This window comes from Pinus tabuliformis, chromosome 7 (assembly GCF_031772625.1).
Source record: "Pinus tabuliformis cultivar Carrire ecotype Pingquan chromosome 7, CPIR1, whole genome shotgun sequence".
Taxonomy (NCBI): Eukaryota; Viridiplantae; Streptophyta; class Pinopsida; order Pinales; family Pinaceae; genus Pinus; species Pinus tabuliformis.
The window spans coordinates 607,905,244-607,917,351 of NC_142293.1; positions in this window are offsets into that span (position 1 = coordinate 607,905,244).

Consider the following 12,108-nt stretch of genomic DNA (forward strand, 5'->3'; position numbering starts at 1 on the left):
AACGGTTAGGGCTTACATCAGAATAGGCCAAGGTGAAGGTTGTTGCACAATTCCTTATGAAGGATGCCATGTTGTGTTGGAGGTGGAGAGTGGATTAGATTGCACATGTTGATGCTAAGGACATCTCTACATGGGAAGAAGTGAAGGAAGTGTTGTTGGCTAATCCAGGTGGATGTTGGTTGCCACCCGCCTATCCCACTTGGACCCCCACAACTATCTCTTTCATTTTTTTAGTTTCCTTAATTGTAGCACAATTTACTATTTTTGGCAGTTTTTTCGGTCCTGAACTTAAGGAGCTATTTTGAGGCCCTAAACGACAATTTTTGGGATAATGGGGGCCAAGATGGGGCATAGACTAATGTATGCCATGAAAAAGTTGTAGTCCCTGGATAGATATCTCTAACGAGGTATTGTGCACGTCAAACGAAGATCGTATACCAAAGTTACGACCCGGGGGAGTTGATGTACAAATTTACCCAAAATGGGCCCATAGTTTGGCACTTCATCTCCTAGGGTTAGGTTTTTTGATGTTTCGGGTTTTCCATTGTTTCTCAACAATAAATAAGCCTTCAAGCCTTATTGTAACACAGTTCAGAGGAATATTGCTGCCACATCTCTTCTCGGAGATAGGCTAACATCGCCCAAGCTAGTTTATTTCCATTTCTGTTTGTAAGAATATTTCAATATTTTACATTAATGAAATGAAGTATTATTTCTACTGAATCTATGTATTTATAGTTATCTCTATAATTCTTTGCGTTCCTGTTTAAATCCGTACCAGTGGTATTAAAGCATTCTTCTCTTTTTCTGTTTTTATTTTCATGTCCCCAACAAGGTCACGATATAAGGAGTTAGGGATTGATCTGGTTGAACCTTTGCAAGATCATACTCACAAACCACAATGGCCTCCCATGGTGGAAGAAAAGAAAGATGAGGGGGGGGAGATCCTATCAAAATCTTACTCGAAGCAGCCCTTGAGCGACAAAAGAAGCGATGATGGAGAACTTCACCCAGGTCCTTCAACGGCTACCCAGGGGCCACACATCTACTTCTAGAAACTACTCTGGCAATGCCACACCCTTTATGGTACAATTTAACTTTGATCTCCTCATCTTCGAGGGTCATATAGATTCAGATGCCATAGATAAATGGTTAAATCTGATAGAAGGGTATTTTTCTATTCATGATTTTTCTAGCTGGGAAAATATTACTTTCACTCTTCTCAAAGCCACCCCCCATGTCAAGGACTAGTGGGAGACCTACTGCGAGAAAAAGGATGAAAGTATGACCTAACTATTTTTAGCTACACCCACTTAGAATTCATTCTGGGATGCCATCAAGGAGCTGTATTACCCTGTCGAAAGCTATGAGGATAAATACATAAAGTGGACCACGCTGCGGCAGGGAAGGGACCAAGATGTGCCGAAGTTTAAAAATATTTTTCATACCCTTCACACAAAGGTGGGCATCAAGGATTTTGAGTGACATTTGGTACTCAAATACGGTGGCTGCCTACACAGGTATAGCCAGGATGAGATGGAGTTCCTAGACATCTCCTCACTTGGCACGTCGTATCGGCACGCTGTTAAGATCGAATAGAAGCCTAAACAAAAGAAGCGATACTTTGGATCTGCAAATCCGAAGAACAAAGGACAAAGCCAACATGGTGTGACCCAAGACAACTCGTTGAAGCCAAATAAAAGAACAACAACACGAAGTCAAATAAGGACACAGGAAAGTGGTGTGAGTTCCATAAGAGCCCCACCCACAGCACAAGTGAGTGTCAGTACAAGCAATCGTTGGTGGCCGAGTTGAAGGCTTCAAAATAAGATGCATGTTCTGACCCTGAGTCAGAATCCGATAAGAGGAATGAAAAAGGGAAGTAGATCATTGATGCAGAGCCAAGCACCACTGTTTCCACCACCAAGATCCAAAATAATGAGCCTAAAGATCTAGAGGAGGGGGGGCGTCTTTTCTGCTCACAAATGTGGGTGAAGGGTTCGCCGCTATAATTCATTGTCGATAGTGGTAGCCAAAAGAATCTCATTTCAACAGAGGTCATGAAGTGGCTGGGCCTACTGGCCATAACACACTAGAAAATGTACAACATCGGGTGGCTTCACCAAGGACGAGATCTTCGAGTCTGCCAGGAGTGCCGCCTTCCCTACAACATCAAGCCCTTCACAGATGAGCTATTGTGTGATGTTACACCCCTTGATATTTGTGATCTATTATTAGGCCAATCATACTTGTGGAAGCGACATGTTGTGTATGAGTCAAAGCCTCGTGCTGTTATTATTTCTTTGGGAAATAAATTATACAGGATACCAGAGGTAGCCTGACCTACCTCCACCTCTTTGATCCCTGCTAAGAAATGCAGCAAGATCATCTCCCAAACTAGGAAATTTACTTTCTTGCTAGTTCGCTCTCAAGGTAAGGGGAAGATCGTAACCACATCCATGGACCCCGGGAAGGGTTCCTCCATGCAGCAGAAGCAGGTGGATACAGTCATGAAAGAAGACAGGGACAACTTCTCCTCACCCATAGGGGTACCATTACACTGTCAGTTCAAGCATTCATTCGATCTGACTCCCAGAGCACCTCTGCCCAACGAGCCGATATATCGACGTTCCTTTCTAGAAAATGCCAAGTACAAGAAGCGACATGATCAACATTGGCTGCCACACAAGTTTCAAGTGGGCAACAAAGTCGAGTTGCATCTACAGAAAGAACGCCTTACAAGAGCCCATTAGAAGCTCAGACCACTCTGATATGGTCCTTACACCATTACCAAGGTTGTAGGAAACAACGCTTTGGATCACAACATTCCCCCATTCCTTGGCTTGCACAAAATGTTCAATGTGGGCTTCCCTCAACCATGCTTCTGACCATTACTGAACACATCAGAGATTGCATAATAGCTCACCAGGGACCAAGTTCAACAGAAGTTTCCCCAGCTCATGGAGGCATTCAACGCAATGGGGACCATTGCTTCCAAAGGGGGAGGATTGATCCAGGTTGATGTTGGTGGCCACCTGCCTATCCCACTTGGACCCCCACAACTATGTCTTCCAGTTTTTCAGTTTCCTTAATTGTAGCACAATTTACTATTTTTGGCAGTTTTTCAGATCCTGAACTTCTGGAGCCGTTTTGAGGCCCTAAATAATGTTTTTTTGGGAAATTAGGGGTGAACATAGTTAGGGTACTAATTTTTTCCATGAAAAAGTTGTATTCCTCGTATGGATCTTTCTAGAAAGGTATTGTGCCCATCAAATGAAGATTGTATGCCAAAGTTATGACCCTTGGAAGTTGATGTACCAATTTAACCAAACAGGGCCCATAGTTTGGCGCTTCATTTCCTAGGGTTATTTTTTGGATGTTTAGGATTTTCCATTATTTCTCAACAATAAAAATGCATTCAGGCTTTATTGTAACATAGTTCAGATGCATCTAGTTGCCAGATCTCTTCTCATAGATAAGCTACCATCACCCAAGCTACTTTATTTCCATTTGTGTTTGTAAGCATATCTCAGTATTTTACATTAATGAAATGAAGTATTATTTCTACTGCATCTCTGTATTTTTCTTTCCATGTCCCCAGCGAGGTCAGGATATAAGGAGTTAGGGCTCGATCTAATTGAACCTTTGCATGATCAGCCTCACAAACCCCGACGGCCTCCATTGGTAGAAGAAAATAAAGATAAGAGGTCAGGAGATCCTATCAAAATCTTGCTCAAAGAAACCCTTGAGCGACAAAGGAGCGTGATGATGGAAAACTTTTCCCATATCCTTCAGTGGCTACCTAGGGGTGACACGTCTACTTCCAGCAGCTACTTTGGTAATGCCACACCCTTTAAGGTACAAGTTAACTTTCAAATCTCCATATTCGAGGGTTAGATAGATGCAAGTGTCATAGATAAATGGTTAAATCTGCTATAAGGGTATTTTTCTATTCATGATTTTTCCATCCGAGAAATGATCACATTCGCTCTTCTCAAAGCCACCCCCCACGTCAAGGACTGGTGGGAAACCTACTACGAACAGAAGGATCAATGTAAGGCCTCACTATTTTCAGCCGCACCCACTTGGAATTCATTCTGGGATGCCATCAAGGAGCATTACTACCCTGTCGGAAACTATGAGGATAAATACATAAAGTTGACGATGTTACGACAGGAAAGGGAACCTAGACGTGTCAGAGTTTACCAATATTTTTTATACCCTTCACAAAAAGTTGGATATCAAGGATTCTGAGTGACATTTGGTATTCAAATACTGTGGTTTCCTACACAAGTATATCCAGGATGAGATGGAGTTCCTAGGCATCTCCTCACTTGACACGGTGTATTGATATACTATCAAGATTGAGCAGAAGCTTAAACAAAAGAAGCGAGTCTTTGGATCTATGAATCCGAAGAGAAAAGGACAAAGCTAAGATGGTGTGACCCAAGACAACCCATCAATCCCGTAAGAAAAGAATAACACCATTAAGTCAAAGAAGGACACAGGAAGGTGGTGTGAGTTCCATAAGATCCCCACTCACAACACAAGTGAGTGTCGGGCCAAGCAATCACTGGTGGCCGAGTTGAAGGCTTTAGAATGAGATGCATGTTCCGACCCTGAGTTAGAACCCGACAAGAGGAATGACAAAGGGAAGAAGATCATTGATACAGAGCCCAGTGTCACTATTGCCACAGCCAATATCGAGAAGAGTGAGCCCGAAGATCCAGAGGAGGGGGAGAGTCTTTTCTGCTCATAAATGAGGGTTAAGGGTTCACTGCTGCAATTCATTATTGACAGTGGCAGCCAAAAGAACCTCATTTTAGAAGAGGTCATGAAGCGACTGGGCCTACTAACCATACCACACCTGTAGTCGTACAACATCAGGTGGCTTCACGAAGGACGATATCTTCGAGTCCGCCAGTAGTGTTGCCTTCCCTACAACATCAAGCCCTTCGCAGATGAGGTATTGTGTGATGTTGCACATATTGATATTTGTGATGTATTATTAGGCCAACCATACTTGCGGAAGCGACATGTTGTGTATGAGTGAAGGCCTCGCGCTGTTAATATTTCTTTGGGCAATATGTTATATAGGATACCAAAGGTAGCTCCACCTACTACCACAGATTTGATCTCTGCTAAGAAATGCAGCAATACCATCTCCAAGACTAGGAAATTTATTTTCTTTCGGTTCACTCTCAAAGTAAGGGGAAGATTGTAGCCACATCCATGCCCCCGGGAAGGTTTCTTCGACACAGTAGAAGCAGGTGGATACAGTCATGAAAGAAGATAGGGACATCTTCTCCTCACCCACAAGGGTACTATTGCATTGCCAGGTCAAGCATTCATTCGATCTGACTCCTAGAGCACCTCTACCAATGGGTCGATATATTGTCTCTCCATTCTATAAACTACCAAGTACCAGAAGCGACATGATCAACATTGGATGCCACACAAGTTTCAAGTGGCCGACAAAGTCGGGTTGCAACTACAGAAATAACTCCTTACAAGAGCCCATCGGAAGCTCAAACCACACCAATATGGTCCTTACACCATTACTAATGTTGTGGGAAAAAATGCTTTGGAGCACATCATTCCCCCATTCCTTGGCTTGCACCAAGTTTTCAATGTGGACCTCCCTCGACCATGCTTCCCACCATTACTGGACACATCAGAGATTGCAGAACAACTCACCTGGGACGAAGTTCAACAGATGTTTCCCCAGCTCATGGAGGCACTCAACGCAATGGGGATCATTTCTTCCTACGGGGGGAGGATTTATCCATGTGGATTTTTGTGGTAACCTACCTATCCCACTTCGACCCCCACAATTGTCTCTTTCAGTTTTTCAGTTTCCTTAATTGTAGCACATTTTACTATTTTTGCCAATTTTTCAGGTCCTGAACTTTCGGAGTTGTTTTGAGGCCCTAAACAACATTTTTTTGGGAAAACTAGGGTCATCATGGCACCTTGTCCAATGTTCTCTTTAAAAAACTTGTATTCCTCGGATAGATCTTTCTAACGAGGTATGGTGCATGTCAAACAGAGATCATATGCCAAAGTTACAATCTCGAGGAGTTGATGTACCAATTTACCCAAACGGGGCCCATGGTTTGGCGCTTCATCTCCTAGGGTTAGGTTTTTGGATGTTTAGGGTTTTCCATTGTCTGTCAACAATAAATAGGCCTGACCTCCTTATTGTAACACAATTTAGAGGCATGTAGCCGCCACCTCTTCTCAGAGATAAGATGCCATTGCTCGAGCTAGTTTATTTCCATTTTTGTTTGTAAGCATATTTCAGCATTTTACATTAATGAAATGAAGTATTATTTTTGTTGCATCTCTGTAATTATGGTTACCTTTGTAATTTTTTTCATTCCTGTTTAAATCTGAATCAGTGGCTTATTTTAGCCCATAAGGTGAAACGTGGGATGCATGAACAAAGAATAAGTACATCAAACAAACCGGAAGTCGGCAAGCATATCAACAAGAATTTACGTGTGGTCTTAGAGTTACCTAACATGGTGGAGAAATACAAGGTCTTCAACATTATCATTGGATTGAAACCTTGGGCACACAATGAGGTGAAGTCGTAGAAGATCAAAACACTTGAGAAGTCATTTTTTACGGTTGATAGGTTGGTAGACCATTACGATTAGGGGACTGAGGAAAAGTAGTAGTCTGATAAACCAAAGGAGAAATCTTCAAATGAAGATGAGGCAAGGATAGGTCGTAAATCGAAGGCAAAGAAACCTTTGACGTGTTAACTGTGTGAAGGTGATAATATGGTGAAGAATTGTCCTTCAAGACCAAATATCATAGAACTTGTTACACAGTTAGATGGAAAGAAGAAAGAGGAACCAACTATTGTGACGATGTAGATTTTGGGTGTTGCAGTAGTGACAGAAGTTGTCCGAAAGTGAAATACTAGGAGGAACAAATTGGAGAATGTTGAGATGAGGGTTGGGTAGGGAACATTTCTCACCACGATGGATAGTAGTGCAAGCCATAACTTCATGAGAGAAGATGTTGCAAATAAAGTCATACTGAAGTTTGTTCCAACTCAAGCTTGTCTCAAGTTAGTGAACTCTACACCGGACCAAGTGATTGGAGTGGCAGAGGTGATGGAAGTGAACATTGGAGAATGGCTAGGCAAAGTTGAGTTCACAATTGTGAAAATGGATGATTATGAAGCAATTTTTGGGATAGAATTCATGAAGAAGTTTGAAGCAATGATCGTGCCACATTTAAGGAAGTTGTATATTTACAATGAAAGGGTAGACACACCATTGGTTTTCCCAACCATGACAACCATGACTGGTGAATGTAAGATAACAACGATGGGTGTGGAAGAAGATCACTGAAACAAAGAATTCTGTCAGAGGCTGAACGGAATGGAGGAAAAACTCATGTAGTGAGCATAAATCATAATATCATTCTCCGATAGTGTTATGGACTTGACAACATAGTATATATAGTGGATGGGTGTAAGACTGAAAAATTAGAGACCTTACAAAAGGAATATTAAGAGGCATACATGCAGAGATTAGGGGAGGCAGATGTTGATACTTGGATTAAGATGTTGGAGCAAGATGAAGATGGAAATGGAAGACCAACAACCTTCCCATCCCCACCATATTTTAGAGCTTAGCATGAAGGATGGGTTCATTGTCATATTCTCAGGCAAATGAGACCCCTAGAAGTGATGAGAAAACTATGGGGGTGAAATAGATAGGAGGATCATATTGTAGAAGGATGTGATGACAATCATAATGATGTTAGATGCATGCATTCTTGCAGAGGAGATGTTATGGTCATATTAGCTACCTAATTAGTCATGATCATGATGGGTGCGAGACCATGACGTGCTTGTAGAGTTACGACAAGATATGGGCATGAAGCAGGTCATAGACAAAGCTATCTAGTTATTGAAATCAAGATGATGGTCATGGAAATGGATTTTTCCAAGATGGTTTTTTCAAGGGCAATAACCGTTTTAAAGTGGGGAGGATTTCAGAGCCTCCAGTTGGCAAGCACTCGTGAGTATCAAAATGCACATGAGGAGAGTCGAAAAAGTGATGGAGTTGGGTGATGGGAGAATTTAACCAAACAGATATGGAGGGTGAGTCAGGAGGGTACGTGGTCATACAAAGGTGGGGCGCCCAACTCCAACTGAGGACGAGTCACCCATAGTAGGCATGTTTAACCGAATAATCATGTGACAGGTTTAGGCATAGTGACGGGCACCCACTTGACGTGTTGAGAGTGCATGTGTATTGTTAGCACTCCATGATTTCCATTTAGGCTGAAGGAAAAGGATCACGGAGGTAACCACAAACCTCTTTTGGTTAACAGACTAGTCTTCTTCAACTTAAGGGGGCTCCCTCACTAAGCAAACTCAGAGATAAAAAAATTTGAAACACAATCTTTTACAGAGACCAGATCTAAAAGGTGTTTAATTTTTTTCTTTGAGGGTGGTAGAGGATTCTAGGAAAACTAATGCATGTGATCATGACCACCCTAGTCCATCACGCCTATGCATTTCCCAACTAGTTTCATATAAAGAGGCTTAACTAGCACAACATCAAAATGAGAAAACAATTTGTAGTACATCGGAATAGGAACGTCAAGGCACTCATCTATAATGGAAGAACAAATGAAATTTAATTACTACAACTTGGATGAATGAATATCGCGAGTAAAAAGACAAAGCATTCAAAGGTATAAACATTCCGTTTGCAACTAAAATATTTCGGTGCAACTACACAAGAGCATGTGAAATGAATTCAAGCATAGTTGTTCCATACACCTTTAAAGCAGGTTAAGAAGATAACATAAAGAATATTGTACATAAACTAAAGAACAACAATTTAGAAGAATTCATACAACAAATATCTTTGCAATATAATTGGAATCTCTTCAGCATCAAAGCATACTCATGAATACAAATCATAACATATGACTACAATAGCTCAAAAGCAATATTGAAACAAACAATAACCTATTTCATATGTATTTACCAATTTGAATAGACCATTTACAAAACATAATAAGTGTCTAGATTCACTCCATCACTGATCCAGACAGTAGATCGATCCAAAACCAAAAAGAGGAAAGTTATTGTTTAAGTCCTTTTCCTCAAAAAACAAAAAAGCATAAAAGTATCCTTAACTTTATCTTAATACAAAAAAAAAAAATCCCGATAAAATAAATTCTATCTATGAATAATATCTTCATGGAATGGAACAACAAAAAGAAGAAAAGCTAATTGTTGATTGTGCAATGGCTGCGTAGCAGCTGCGCAACATCTCTAATGACACTTTTTGCTTCCAAAGATGGCACGTAGGTGACAACTGAAGGTCTAATTTGGATGCTAACTCTACTCCATGTTCACACCTTTAAACACTAATATCTAGCTTCTTTCCAATGCTCATGTAAGTCTGTAGGCAGAGCCTATGCAGCAGCTCTGTAGCACATTTTCCAAGATTGCCTCTTATACACCCTCAAGTTTCAACAAAACAACACAATAGAACTAGAGGCCACTCAAAAGGCATTGAAATGTCCATAAATTCATCACAAACACCTTTTAACTCCCATCATGCATCAAACATTCCAAAAATTTGAATTCACAAATCAAATTTCAAAGAAATCTCATAATTTTTTCAGCAAGAAATTGTGGAAAATGGATCTCCAAGCGCCACCTTTAATTCCAAAACTGTGATACATGTGCATAAAATGAGATAGTTTTTTTTATTTGTCCCATTATCAAGACAAACCTCCTTCATTTTTTGAAAACTAACTTCCATCTGTTAGAAAAGTATGGTAAGAAACAATAATTGAAACAGGAGGAAAATGCAAAATTTTAGCTTTTGAAAAATAGACCTCCAACAGCCTTGAATATATCCAAACTCATAACAGATGTGTAGAAAATGAAGGACGATTTTACTATATGGCTTGCACTTGGAATAAACCTCTTTCATTTTTTCTAAATTATTTTCCATTTGGTCATAAACATCTTTCTAAAATAATGTCTAAAACAATAAGTTTTTGTGCAACAAATTCCCATAGTGTGTGTGACCACATTTCTTGCCAACTGCTAACTGGAGATCGACCAGTGGTTTCCTATGTGGATGGTATGTTTGGTTATTAACGTAGTGAATGTACAGTGCATAATAATGAGGTGGCATAACCATTTGAATTACCCACTATTCTTTTTCTTGTTGTGTGATGTCATCTAGTGCCTTCTTTCAAAAATATGATGTTTTGTGTGTGCTAATAATTAGAATACTTGATTGGCATAGGGCTTGAAGTGGTGGGAGGATTGTATGGGTGGCACCATATATGATATGCAATCATATATTTTGGGGGCGGGGGAAGATGGAATGGGAGTCATGATAATTATATGTTTTAGGAGTGAAGAATGATTAGATGCATAAGGGAATAGGATAGGGGATTTAAAACATAGGGAATGGGAAATGCAGAATGTAGAATGTATGTTATAACATTTGGGAAAATAAATAGACTAGAAGGAGAAAAGAAAGGTGGTATTTTCAACAACTATCTTGCTTTTGAGAGGTAATATTTTTAACTATCTCTAACTTATGTAAATCTCATGACATACCCACTATTGACACCTAACTCATGACTCGGGTATTCTGGAATTTGACATTTTTTCCCAATAACTTGTGAAAACTTCATATTTTTGGCTAGACCTCTTGATAACTACACCCATGGCGACATTATAGATAGCGACACTCGAACTTATGATAGCATCTATGACAGTAATTTTGACTTTATTCAACTAACCGTTAAGTCATTTGGATACATTTGACAAATGAAAACTTATTGACCCTAACAATAGCTCCATTGGGGATGGCAGCCTCCTAGCAAGGTGCCAAGAACAAAAATGCAGACCATGTTCCTAATTGTTGGGAATATGATTTATAGATTGAAGAAAATAAAAATAAAAATAAAACTATTGACTACTTGATTGAACTTACATATGGCAGCATATCACTGGAATCTCAGGGCCTTCTCCTCGGGGTTCAAACATTGATGATTATTGCCCACACCTGCTATATTCTCGCTCAACTAATCCACAAGATACTTGATTCAAACAACCAATGCAACAATTCAAACACCTTATCCACTGGCTGAATTATCTGCATGTGCTCTCTCCCAATCAAAAAAGGAAAACTAATGAATGACAACTTCCATAAAAACTCACAAACAATTTCAACTACAATGAAATTTAAGAACATGAGACCAGTAGTTGATGTCAAGAACAATGCAAAAGGATCCTCATAGGAATGCACACTAAATTATAGCTCCCCTAGTAGATTGCAATTATGTTATGATAAATATTGATTTGCAACATTACTTCCCTGCAACTTCAACTTATATTTGTCCTCACAAGGTTGTAAATTTATCTATGACCTTTTTAATGAATTTGATGGAACCATTGCATAATGTATAATGGTGATGTCAAGAGTTAACGCTTCATGTATTCAACAAAAAGATGATCTTGGTCCTCAAAATATTTTGTGTTTGTTACTTCAAGAGGCATATTTTCTTGAAAAAGTTTTCATTTTCAATAGGCTCTAGATCAACCTTTGATTTTTCACTTCTCCCCTCTTCTTAATCATTAATAGTTTGTTGAATACATTGATTAGGCACAAGAGGATAAACTTGTTGCATTTCTTCATTGACCTCCAGAAAATGAACATGAACATTTATATCAAATTCTTGATTAGTTTCATCTTCAGCTAAGGAAAAAAATATTGCCTGCTCGGAATCCACTTGAATATCATGGAAATTGTCCTCATCATTTACCATGTCCTTCTATTATTTAAAAGAAATCTCATAATTTTGATCATAAAAATGCTGACAAGATTGATACAAATTTTCATCGAACTCAGAAGATGAATTATAATTGTCTGCAGTAGAAAGTTGACCTACTTCATTTTAAGTCAAGAGAGAAGTTAGCATATATTCTTGGTGATGAAAATGGTTCTCGTGCAAAGCTTCAAGGATTTATTCATCTATGAACTCTTCTTTGCCATTAAAATATTCCAAATTTTGAATGAAATTCTCAACATGGTCACA